The 9,646-nt window shown below is 36.3% G+C and overlaps 1 protein-coding gene across 1 annotated transcript in view; it reads right to left on the reverse strand.

Annotated features, from left to right (window-relative positions):
• The window catches only part of Sdc (Syndecan), a 238,794-nt gene that overhangs the window by 154,908 nt on the left and 74,240 nt on the right, over positions 1–9,646 (reverse strand). The gene's annotated exons all lie outside the window — the stretch shown is intronic.

Raw genomic sequence — 9,646 nt, forward strand, 5'->3', positions numbered from 1 at the left:
TTCCTCCAGCTTTGCAACGCCGTACCAACGCCAACCGGTTCCCCGTTCCCTTATTCCAATAAAATCGTAAATTCTTTATTTTAATTATATCTCGAATATTCTGCAACGTCGATCAGTCATTATCATCCAATTAATAATTTCGATCATCGATCAATGTCGATCATACATTCGCTTGCATTCATTTAATTTCATTAATTTCGATTAAATTACCGTCCCGTTAAATTATTACATTATTATTACTGCAATATACCAAATTACCTATTTCTTCCTGTAAATAAAATTTTCATTCTTCCTTCTAATTACAAATTGCAAATTTAGAAAAGAAATCTCTATATTTCTTTGTTCTGAAGAATTTTACACGCCTTTGCGGAGATAATATTGTGCCGGCACTGTAAATAAAATTTCCATCCCCCTCCAATTTTAAGTTGCATATTTGGAAAGGAAATCTGTATATTTCTTTGTTTTAAATAATTGTAAATTGTAAATTAATTGTATTATGGAGAAAATATTGTGCCGGCCCTGTAAATAAAATTTCCGGCCCCCCTCTAATTTCAAATTGCAAATTTAAAAAGGAAATCTGTATATTTCTTTGTTTTAAAAAATTGTATACACCGTGGTGCACAAAATATTGTGCCGGCACTGTAAATAAAATTTCCATGCTTCTCCTTAATTTTAAATTACATTTCTGTGTCATAGTATCATTATCCTTAAGTAATCTACTTAATAGTAGATAATAAATTCAAATTCAAAATGTTGCATTAAATAATTTATTTCCAATAATTTTGAAAAACGTTCGGATATAAATTTCTCCCCGCGAATTTATCGGGATCACAAATAAAGAGAGCAGTGGAGACGCCCCTGTTCACCCCAGACCCGAGATCCCTCTGGTGCTTTAATTCCGTACTACAAATCCCGAAAAATCCACAAAATATAAATTTCTTTTTGGCGAACTTATCATCGTTAGGGGACCGGGGTGAACGCGTAGAATTCCTTATCCGACCGGGGCACCGAATAACGATCCCCTTCTCGAGGAAGCTATAAACCCTTTTTCACGAGAGATAGAGGTCCGCGAAGCGCGAAGGGAAACGGAAACCGCGGGACGGGACGTTACGAGACGAAGATAACGAAGCTGTTCGAGGCAGGTACGACGTAACAGCCACTTCTAAGTAAATGTATTTAAGGGAATAAATGGACGGTCAGCGGGACGAGGCGCGTTAAGTGCTTTCTGCGACGCGAGCGCTCTCTGGCGGTGGGCAGCCGAACTGCGAGGTTCCCGCTCGCCGAAAGGGATTACGTAACACCGGATTTAACTCGCGATTCCGAAAGAAGATGGACGGGGAATTTCTCCACCATCCGAGGAGGAATTTCTGCTGTTTTTTCCTTCAGTTTGAGACATTTTAAGAGAATGGAAGATGAAAGGATGAGACAGGCGGAGTTTTCATGTTGTGAGAAAGTTAGTCACCGAGTAGGTAATCGAGAGATTCGCGGGAAATTTGAATCGTCTCGTGATATCGAATTTTTTAGTTATTTTCTAATGCGTTTTAGAATAAATATGTAACGCGAGTATCATTTTTATTGAGAATTATGCGATTCATGTCGGGTTTCAAAGTTGTGATGATTGAGTGTGGTCCATGTCTAATTGAGAATTTTATTTACATCAAAAAATTGGGAATTCGGTTTAAATATAAATAGAAAAATTAGGAATTCCATTTAGTATCGCAGAAAATTAAAAATTTTACTTAAATAAAAATACAGGAAGTTAAAAATTTCATTTAGTATTTTAGAAAATTAAAAATTCTGCTGAAAATTATAGTAAACTGCGAATTCGATTTAAAATTCTACTTAAAATCATAGTAAATCGAGAATTCCACATATAAAATTATTAAAAATTCTCCTTAAAATTATTTACAGATACAAAACATTGGGAATGCCATTTAAAATTGCAAAAAATTTGGGATCCCGTTTAAAAAGACAAAAAACTGAGTATTCCATGAAAATGCTGCGCAAAAGTTTTCCGAGTTTTGTCCAAAGAAAGAGCACCGACTTCACGAGGTATATAAAACATTTTTAGCTATGGAATCGTGACACCATTAACAGACTACGTGGAGAAAATGATCTAGCCGATTTCTCGGCGCAAGAGGGAGAAACGAGACGAAAAAGCGGTGCAGGGGTGGGGGCACGCGTGTACCGTTATGGCGTTCGGAAAGGTAAGAAAACGCGTGCCTTGGTCGTGTACAAGAATGCCCACGCGTCTCTATTCCGGTCCACGTGTCGTTCACCATGCACCCGGAGGTTCAACGCACCGTGAGATTAATTAGAGTCTGTTTCAGGCCGCTTAACCGGAAAGAAATAGAAATTCGAAGAAAAATTTTTCAAAATACCTCTCCCCTCCTATCCAACCCCCACCAGCAGCGAATAACCACTCCGTATTTTTCAAATTACTGACTATACCTGATACAATACTCTTCGCGATATAATACAACGACATTCACACTCGTTTCCATGTATACAAAATAGAAAAGAAGCAAAAGGTTTCGGGTAATTAGTTCAGCGGAGATCGCGACAGATGTCGCCACTAGTCGCTCAATCTGACCGCACGCTTCGCGTCCAGATCTACGTACCCTATAGTCTATGGCTGACAAATGAAAGAAACACCGAGCTTCAGGTTTCAATACGCGAAAAGGATACGAAAGATCTGGGTTTGTGCATCACACCGTCCACGATTGAATAACAACACCGACTCGAACACAGTGGCGACGTAACAAAATGTTTAAAGTGGACTGTATTGTATAATGATGGCGAATGAATGAGACACTTTCTACCATAACTAAGTGCACAGCTATAAAGAAGTTAGCTCTCTGAATCTCTGAGGTGCTCATGCACACAGATGGAGTTTTGAAGATCGTTTTCTCAATTTTTAATCATCCTACTCCTTTATTTTTGGTTGTGAAGGTTTGGTATAAGGTTTTATAGGTTGTATATCGATATTAGATTGTTCTTGATTGACGATCAGTGAAAAATTTCCCTCTTTGACGAAACTGTGTATAGTTTTGAATAATAAGTGCACTGTGAGAATTATCTTGACACTGTGTGTTTCTATCCTAAGTGCTACCAGGTCTAGAATTTATGAGGCTACTTGGTAGGACTATGCATTTTGCTATTGGATGGTACGAATAATGAAGTTTCCCAATTTGGGGTGCAAGAGTAGGGGTTGTAAACGAATTTTTGGAAAAAGGAATCGAATTATTGCCCAATGCTTCAGGTATTTGGTGTACATGATGATCAAGTGACAATGTGCCATCGTGTTTTATCTAGAATAGAGTGTTGGCATATGGTATTTCCTAACGTAAGTAATAACCTAGCCTAACTTGATATAATTTAATCATCAAAATGGTATTTGGAGAATTAATATAGGTTATGTTTTTATTTTAATTCGCGCGTTGCGAAATTTCGGTTTACTCGTGCTATGGTCGTTTTTGGGCGGAATTCATTGATTTCTGGGCACAGGATGAGACACACGTTCGTCGTTACGTGACTTCACGGCTGTTTATCGTAATGGACACTATTCAGGGGGGCCATGGCGGAAAATGATTAATCGGACGCGGTCGTTTAACTACGACGAAAGTTCTCGGTCACGTCTGACGGTCCACGCTCGACCTCCATCGCGGAAATGAGCAACCGTTTCCTTCTGACTGCTGCAAACATTGCTCCGACGCTCGTAAGAAGTTATTTTTGGATCTGAGAACAGAGGAACTTGTTTCTTATTTCTTAGAAATTTTCGTGTCTGTGAGTTATCAGGAATTTGGTATTCCCGGTATGAATTTTTAAATATTTTTCGTGTCTCTTGGGATTCATTGCAGATTTGAGTTTGCAATATGCGATTTCTTGGTAATCTTGCACTCGTGGGTGATTTCATCTAAATTTTTCATTTCCTAACGATTTAGTATCATTTTTTTTTAGTGTAGCACGACTCGTTCGAAATTTTCCTATTTTTGGGAGGTTTATTATAAGTTTTTTGATTTTCGGTGGATTTGTTAAAATTTTTTCGAGTTTCGCACGATTTATTCCAAATTTTTCAATTTTCGCACGAATTGTTCTAAATTTTTCGATTTTCGTACGATTTATTCCAAGTTTTTCGAGTTTCGCACGATTTATTCCATATTTCCCGAGATTCGTACGATTTGTTACGAATTTTCCGGCGCTCGCACGAATTATTCCAAATATTTTTATTCTCACACGAATTATTCCAAATTTTCCGACTCTCGCACGATTTATTCCAAATTTTCCGATTTTCGCATAAATTATTGCAAATTTTTCGACTATCTCACGAATTATTTCGAATCTTTTTACTTTCGCACAGTTCATTCCAAATTTTCCCATCTTCGAACTATTTGTTCTAAATTTCCTGACTTTCGGTAGATTTATTCCAAATTTTTCGTCTTTCGCACGATTTATTCCAAATGTTCCGACTTACGCGCGATTTATTCCCAATTTTCCAATCTCCGAGCGATTTATCTAAAAGTTTTCGATCTTCTTCCGAACGATTCGCGATGACACCGAAATTCTTCGTTTCTAGTTTCCTCGGAGGAGTGACGAATGGAGATTCTCTCGGACCAGACATCGAGACCGGAAGCGAGCAGTCGTTTGGAGGAACGTCGAAAGGACAGAATAAATACCGAGACAACCCTTCAGACGCAGATATACTAATGGACCTTTTTATATCGGCCCTCTTTCACCGGCTTTAGCGTCGCTCAAGGGTGACGCGTCCTTTCTTCCCTTTTCCTCGACCTCCATTCCCTTTCCCAACCCTCACACGACCATCATTATGCCGATAAAATTGCGAGGAGCCACGAACATGGCTAACGAACCACGGGAAGTCATCGCCGTGTCGCGAACTCGACTCAACGCTCTGTTCAATTAAGCTGAAATAATTTTCACGGTTGCGAGTTTAATGGACATCTTCCGTAGAGAAATTTAAGAGGAATTAAACCCGGAGGAGCCGAAAAATCTACGTGGGCTATTTCCAATCAATGGAAAATTTCTATTTGCTAATTTTCACGCTGCATTTTTATTCCTGCATTTGTTTCCTTTTTCTGGGTTCCGGTGAAATGCGAGAGAACGAAAATGGAAGAATTCCAGCGATTCCTAACCTCACATTTACCTTTCTTCTCGTGCTACATTATATACACGGTTACCAATCGTTAATAAATAAATAGAAATAAGAATAAAATTGGAAGAGAGGACAAAAATGGTAGAATATCTGTTGGGAAGCAGAGATACCTAACCTCACATTTACATTCCTTATACTACATCACATACACGGTTACCAATCACTAAAAAATAAAAAAAGATAGGAAGAAATCTAGGAGAGAAGAAAATGGAAGAATATCTGTTGGGAGTAAGCGATTCCTAACCTCACATTTATCTTTCTATTCGTTCTAGATTGCACAAACAAATAAAAAACAAAATTGAGAGAGAAAACAAAAATGGTAGAATATCTGTTGCGAAACAGCGATACCTAACCTCACATTTACACTCCTTCTCACACTACATCATATACAAGATTACCAATCGCTATAAAATAAGGAAAGATAGGAAGAAAATTAGGATAGAGGAAAATGGAAGAATATCTGTTGCGAAGCAACAATTTCTAACCTCACATTTACCTTTCTTCCCGTACTACATTACACAAACAAATGAAAAGAAAAATTGGGAGAAAGGGCAAAAATGGTGGAACATCTGTTGCGAAACAACGATTCCTAACCTCACATTTACCCTTCTACCCATGCTACAATATATTACCCAAACGAATACGGAAAATATTAGACGAGTGAACAAAAATGGTAGAATATCTGTTTCTTTAGTAGCGAATCCTAACCTCACATTTACCCCTCTTAACCGCATCGCCCGAACGGTTGCCGCCAACAAAGAAATAAAGAAAAACAAAGATAAAATTCGAAGAGAGGAGGAAAATCGTGGAATATCTGTCGGACAAGCGAGGAGCAATCCAGTGAGAAGAAATAAAAGATCGCAGATGGACAAACAGCGACGGTACGGACGCGCCGGAAACAGAGGCAAGAAGTCGGAACTCGCGCGTCATCCGGTCGGCAGATTTTCCTTTCCTCCTCGTTGCACGACGGAAGCCATTTCCTCGATTCTGCTCCTATGCGCCTAAGGGAAGAGGAAGAATCGAGCGGGCTCGGAGAAAAAAGATGTCGCCGTGCTTTTAAGGCCACTTCCGGAGCAACTGCGACGATAATCCAATAACTCGACGTATCCGCGATCGGCGGCCCACAGCTGCCAAGCAAACACGTTTATCGGTTCTAAAGGAAGGCCAAGAGGTCCTGCTTCCACGACGAATCGACGGGAGGAACAGCGTGGAATAGGGCGAGGTAGAAGGACGCGAGGGAGAGCCGAGAACCGGAAGGGGAATTAATAATCCTTCGATCCCGCCGCGAAGAAGTTTGCTTTATTTCTGCCAGCTTGTGTTTCTTCTGGTTTCCATCCGCCACCGTGGTCCTCGGGGTTCCTTTCCAACATCCCTCGCGAACCTGCTTCCCTTACAGACCCTATTTTCCCTCCTTCTTTCAGGCCAACGAGGGTCCTTCTTCTTTGAATCCTCTTGGGGCAGGTTCCTCTTCCCTGAATTTTTATCGAACACTTGGCTGCTGAGTTTCCTAACATTTTCTTCCAGGGGATTCGATAACTTTAGGGGGATTTTTCGAGAGCGGTATTTTGAGTTTTACTCTTCGAATTTTCTGATTTTTCCGGGAATTTTTGTATGGAGATATTGAATTTTATTTGAGAAGATTCTTCTACTTTGAATTTTCTTCTTTTACTGTATTAATTTATTGTAATTTTCTTTTATTGTAATTTTAGGGTGATTTTTGGAGAACGCTATTTTGAGTTTTAGTTGAGATGATTCTCCTTCGAATTTTCTTATTTTTCGGGAATTTTTGTATGAAGATATTGAATTTTATTTGAGAAGATTCTTCTGTATTGAATTTTCTTCTCTTATTGTATTAATTTATTGTAATTTTCTTTTATTGTAATTTTAGGGTGATTTTTGGAGAACAGTATTTTGAGTTTTAGTCGAGATGATTCCTCTTCGAATTTTCTTATTTTTCGGGAATTTTTGTATGGAGATATTGAATTTTATTTGAGAAGATTCTTCTGTTTTGGATTTTCTTCTTTTATTGTATTTCTTTCGAGAGATTCATTTTTTAGAATAATGCTTAAGGGAATTGATATATTTTTTAATTTTAGTTCAGAAGATTCCTCTTCTTCGAATTTTCTACTTTTCCTGCATTTCTTTCGAGAGATTCCTTTTTTAGAATAATGTTTGAGGGGGTAGTAATATTTTTGAATTTTAACTCAGCAGATTCCTTCCTCGAATCTTCTTATTTTCTTCGAATTTCTTTGAGAAGATATTGAATTTTATCTGAGAAGATCATTTTTCCCCGAATTTTCTATTCTTATTGCCGTTCTTTCAGAAGATTCCTTTTTTAAAATAGTGTTTGAGGGGGTAGTAATATTTTTGAATTTTAGTTCAGAAGATTCCTTCTTCGAATTTTCTTATTTTCTTAGAATCTCTTTAAAGGATATTGAATTTTATTTCAGAAGATTCTTCTACTTCGAATTTTTTAATTTTACTGTGTTTCTTTAGGGAGATTTCATTTTCAGGAATCCTGTTCGAAGAGGTAACTATATTTTTGAATTTTATTTCAGAAGATTCTTCTTCAAATTTTCTTCTTTCTTTTTATGACTTTCAGGAAATATATTTTTTTTAGAATCGTGTTTGAAAATATAATTATATTTCTGAATTTTATTTGAGAAGATTGTACTCCTTCGAATTTCCTTCTATTTTTGTGGAATTTGTTTAAGAAAGAGATATTCACTTCTCTCCTGAATTTTATTTAACAAAATTTTTCTTCAAATTATCATTTTTGGACGGAATTTCTTTAAGAAAATATTTTTTTATAATCTTTTCTTGAAGATGTACTTATATCTTAAATTTTGTTTGACAAAATTCTTCTTCCTTTTTTGGAATTTCTTCGAGAAGATATTTTTCTTGGAATCCTTTTTGAAAAGATACTTATCTTGAAAAGATGCTGATCTTTGAATTCAATTTCAGGAAATTGTTCTTCCCCGAATTTTCCTATTTCTTAGGAGAAGAATTTCTTTGAGCAAGGGATATTTCTCTCCCGATTTTTACTCAAGAAAATTCTTCTTTTACTTCTTCCAATTTTCTTCCTTTCTGAAATCCCTTCGAGGAGGTTCCATTTTTAGAATCCTGTTTCAAGAGATACTTCTATCCCAATTTTCTTTGAGAAGATTCTCCTTCTACGAATTTCGCTTGAGAAGATTCTCCTTCTCTGCAGTTTCATCGAGAAGAACATTTTTTTTAGAATTGTTTCTGAAGAGATCTCTCGAAGCTTCTTTGAGAAGGCTCTTCCCTTTCCCTTCCAAGTTCCTGATTGGAAAACGGCTTATTTCTGAACTCTTGGTAGAAATTTCTACTTTCGGAATGCCTTTTAAAAGAATTCATCTTCGCGAAACTCTGCTTGGATAGATCTCTCTATCTCCATTTTGGAATTTTCTTCGAAAGGGTTTCCCTTTCTCCATAATCCTCTTTAAAAATGTGGACAGAAACGAATACTAATATCTTCCACGTTTCTTAACAGTTGACAAATTAATATATTCAAATAGTAATATTTAAATATTGACAATACAGACAAAATTAACGAAAATAGACAAAAATAAGAAAAGATCCATCGTAACTCTTTTCCCTAACAAATAAAAATTTTATAAAATCCAATTATAGCCATTTTTTCTCACAAATAAATATATTTCCAAAATTCCTGTCATAAGAATTTTCCCTCACAAATAAAAAAATTCCAAAATCCAATCACAGCCTATTTTCTCATAAATAAAAATATTTTCAAATTTTCTATCATAAGTATTTTCCCTTATAAATAAAACAATTTCCAAAATCCAATCATAACCATTTTTCCTGATAAATAAAAATATTTCCAAAATTCCTATCATAACTATATTCCCTCGGAAATAAAAATATTTCCAAAATTCCTATCATAACTATATTTCCTCGCAAATAAAAATATTTCCAAAATTCCTATCATAACTATTTTCCCTAACAAATAAAAATTTTTCAAAATCCAATTATAGCGCTATTTTCTTACAAATAAAAATATTTCCAAAATTCCTATCATAACTATTTTCCCTAACAAATAAAAAAAATTCCATAGTCCCACCATAACGCTGCATTCTCATAAATAAAAATATTTCCAAAATTCCTATCATAACTATTTTCCCTAACAAATAAAAATTTTCCAAAATCCAATTATAGCCCTATTTTCTCACAAATGAAAATATTCCCAAAATTCCTATCATAAGTATTTTCCCTCACAAATAAATAAATTCCATAGTCCCATCACAACTCTCTTTTCTCATAAATAAAAAAATTTCCAAAATCCAATCAAAACCCTATTCCCAGGCACGTAAAAATATTTCCAAGGACCCAGTGACAGAAATTAGACGAACGTACAAAATTGCAATAGATATAGAAATGTCGAGAGGGTTGCTCGCGGTGGGTTCAACCCCTTGCTGAAACTCACCCCCCCCCCCC

This window comes from Eufriesea mexicana, unplaced genomic scaffold (assembly GCF_001483705.2).
Source record: "Eufriesea mexicana isolate 0111107269 unplaced genomic scaffold, ASM148370v2 scaffold657, whole genome shotgun sequence".
Taxonomy (NCBI): Eukaryota; Metazoa; Arthropoda; class Insecta; order Hymenoptera; family Apidae; genus Eufriesea; species Eufriesea mexicana.